Source organism: Macadamia integrifolia, unplaced genomic scaffold (genome assembly GCF_013358625.1).
Source record: "Macadamia integrifolia cultivar HAES 741 unplaced genomic scaffold, SCU_Mint_v3 scaffold909, whole genome shotgun sequence".
Taxonomy (NCBI): domain Eukaryota; kingdom Viridiplantae; phylum Streptophyta; class Magnoliopsida; order Proteales; family Proteaceae; genus Macadamia; species Macadamia integrifolia.
Window position 1 is genome coordinate 203,604 of NW_024870579.1, and position 3,747 is coordinate 207,350.

The window sequence follows — 3,747 nt, forward strand, 5'->3', positions numbered from 1 at the left end:
TATACTATTCCAAGAAAGAGGTGAGAGTTGACCCTCCCTTCCCCTTTCAATGTTCATGGTATCTTCCAATTGGCATACTACTTATTAGACTGAGTTTCCTTAATTTCACCCATGGTCAAGGAAGAGGAATCATCTTACCATGGATAGTGGTATTGTCGAATTGAAATGGGGTGTGATGCGGTAAATTTTGACGATAGAGAGATCCTCTTGGTAGCTTTGAGTTGTACCAAAGGTTCTCTGTACTCTCACTGCAAAGATGAACAAGTTAGCAAAGGGGCACTGGAGCTGGCCAGTGCGATAACCCTCTAATGACAAAGTAAGGGTCAAGTCAAAATTAAAGGGTCAAGTCAAAATTAAGCAATAGGTATATGTTATCCCAAAGTCCTAGATCCCCTTCTTCAAGGGCTTACCTCTTGTATCTATAAGGCCTTGTCCCCTTATGTCCCTCTTGTGTCCCACTCCTCTATGTTCTCCTAAATCAGCGATTGAGAGGTGGAATATTCCAAATATTCCTTACTTCTAGGGAGTTGTGAGGCCTTAGGAGTCTTAACAAGGAACTTCCATAATGTCGGGGGAGAGTCCTCTCATGGATGGTTTCCACTTTCTTCGGCACACTATCTTTAGCCAAGTCCTGAGTGGATGACTCTCCCAACCGCTATGACATGGCACCTAGTCGGCTGTGATGTCGTGGAACTGATTCAGCTAAGGATCTCATACGGCCAGGGAGGGAACTTGCTTAGATGGCAGAGGTGAAGGCGAGGCTTCTCTTGCGAGAAAGCCAAGGTAAGGGCTCGGAAAAGCTAAGACGAGGCGAAGACTCGGCAGAGCTGGGACGAGGTGCGAGCTCGTCCGCCAGGAGGGCTAGTTGGTGAAGGCCAAGGCGAGGGCTCGACCAGATTCTCTTTCCACTTTCTGAGTTGGTGACAAGATTTGGCACATTATAGGCCCTCGACCTCTGATGGGCTGAGTCGGGTTGTCGGAGTTTACTCATTAAGGAGATAACGCACAGGCCTACATTATGACCTCCATCATGCATCGCCTTCTCAAGGTGTGAAGTCTCTATGAAGCTGCCATGTGTTTGACCCGACGGTTGGGCCTTGAGGGAAGCAATCATCTCTCGATCTTGTCCTTCAGTCCGGCACGATCTAGGCTGTTGAGGCAGCCTCCAACGGAGTATAAATGGATGATCCTTCTTCCTTACTCTATTTTCACCTTGTGAGGAATTTTGATCGGATTTTGGCTGTTGTTGCTCTGCGGCGGGGAAGTGTGTCTCAGGCTTGAGTTTCTATCAGCATTTGCCTCTCTGTCCAGTAAGTTTCTTGATTCCTTTCTCTCTTTCCCTTTTGTCTTCCATGGAAAATACCCGATCTTACCACATAGCTGCTAGGAACCCCCACGATGTAGGGTATGACTCCCAATCGGGGCCAAGTAATAGGGCTTCCATCCTGGAGGAACAGCCTGTTCCCATGGCCGTGGTTAGGCCCAATCCTCTGCAAAGGGGCTACTTACACAATCCCTCCCTTTACTCCTTTGTCTAGCGAGGATACCGCCTCCGACAGACTTGAGTCCTCAAATGTTGCCTTGGACCCCGAAGTGAATGTCGGGCCAGACCATCAAGGGGAGGAGCCACCCACCTTAGTGGCTGATTATAGGGTGATGCCCTCACTGGGGAAGATAAAAATGGCGCGAAGGTCCCCAATGCCAAGAGTCCGAAAAAAGGTGAGGAAGACTCGGACGGCGGCAAAGGCGAAGGTTCTACTTCGTCCTTTGGCCCGCACAGAGCCGCCAGTCTAGTCTTCGAAGTTCTCCCATCCAAAATCCTAGAGGTGTATCACGAGTGGTATGGGATTCCAGTGGACGTTGTAATGCGGATCCCAAATCGCAAGGAGTCTGCGGATTCTAACAAGGACGAGGTCGCCATGTATGAGGTCGCCTTCCTTTGTGGACTAAGGATACCTGTCCCGTCCTTCATTTGTGATTTCCTGAACTATTGGGGTATCTCCCCGGGTCAGCTAATGCCCGACTCTTGGCGCATCCTGCTCGGCTTCTCCATCTATGTAGCCCAGCTAAGGCGTACCGCCACCCTCGGCCCTTTCCGCTACTATTTTGTCTTGAAGCGGCATAGCACCGGTTGGTTCTACTTCACTCGCCAAGATGCAGGGAAGCATAAGTAGCATGGTGGTTGATCAATTAACCAAACCCATTACTCATAACATTTTTCTTGCTCATGTTAGAAATTTGGGACTTGGACTTAAATGAATTGTATTTTGCATTTGAATATATCTTTAGACATTATTGTTATGAATCTTTGATTTATATATATGAGACATATACTTTTTTTGGGTGATTTTCATCTACATATTTTATTTTGTAAATATATCATCAGGCTTGAGTCGACTCAATCACATGGGTGATTCACCTTAGCACTTAGAGACAACGATCAAGATGAGCCAAATTCACCTTAGCTCTTAAAAACAGCGGGTGAGATGAACAGACAACTTTTAAGCTCAATGGTGTCTTAGTTAGAGCTAAGATAAGACATTTCTATGGTCAAACACAAAAATTTCATATCTCAATGTAGCCTGCTTATAGCCGAATGTGAGACTTCCATCGGGTGTTATGGTGGCAACCAAAAGTTAGGCGCTTGGTAATGTGATTGAATCTAGACTCATATGGTGTCTTTTTTATCATATGAGTGACATTCCCACCTTAGTAGAAGAAACACCATAGCATAAATTTCATATTATATGTACTTTGTTATGACCATCAATGAGAGTCCCTAAATAGATCCCTACCTTTGTCACAGTGTGAGCCACCTGGATCAAACTAAGGCACCGTTTGACAACGTTCCTAAAAACACGTTTTTGGGTTTTCCTATTCGTAGAAATGGAGAAACGGGCTAAAAAGCGTTTGATAACTTGTTTCGTCATTTCTAGAAACAAATGAAGGCAACAAATTGTGGATTTGTGCCCAATAAAAAAGCCCAAAAGTGAGAAGCATGACTCTTCTCAAGCTCAAAAGTAATAGAATTTTTGAAGCTCAAAAGTGAGGAGCATGTTATCAAACAACAATGTGTGCCTAAATCAATCCAAGAAACAGGTTTATCAAACGCCCAAAAATCTTCATTACTACTAATGGTGCCTAAGTTGATTCCACTGATACTCTTTTATCAAGACTATGTCATAAAAAGAATGTCCAATGGCACTACTTCAAATTGCTTCTTGAGATCATGGATGATGCAGTCCAATGGGACAAGATTGGAAAAGTGGTTGGAAATAGTTGGACTGACATGAGGGCTTAGGGAAAACTATTCGATATTACAACCTTATTTTGTGGCTCATTGTGGAGCGACTTGTCGTACCTGTGTTTCGACGTAGTCATGAGCATATTACATGCTTGGGATCAGCACTGGTTATCATGAGGTATCAAGAGTGCTAGATCCGATGTACTTGGATTGTTTGGAGTATTGTAGGTTGTTTGTGAGTAATGCAATGTTGGTTGGATAGAAGCTTGATATAGCACTCCTACCTTCGTACTACTCGTCAAGTCACACACTCCATTTGCTAAATGATGAGACACCGGTGGGAGAGATACTAGAATGGACAATTGAGTAGTTCTCCAAATGTGGGCGAGTGAGAGATGTTAATAGAAATTAGGTCATGGACTCGGTTCACTTGGAGCACCCGTATGGAGTAGACTGATCCACTAGGGCTAGAAACCCTAGTTGCCCAGATTTCTATAAATATA

General features: G+C 44.7%; 1 long non-coding RNA gene across 1 annotated transcript; it reads left to right on the forward strand.

The window, feature by feature from the left end:
- Positions 1-485: 485 nt before the first annotated feature.
- LOC122070411 lies at positions 486-2,347 on the forward strand. Its single transcript, XR_006137775.1, has 2 exons — positions 486-1,310; positions 1,539-2,347. It is a non-coding gene; the product is annotated as an uncharacterized LOC122070411 (long non-coding RNA).
- Positions 2,348-3,747: the final 1,400 nt, after the last annotated feature.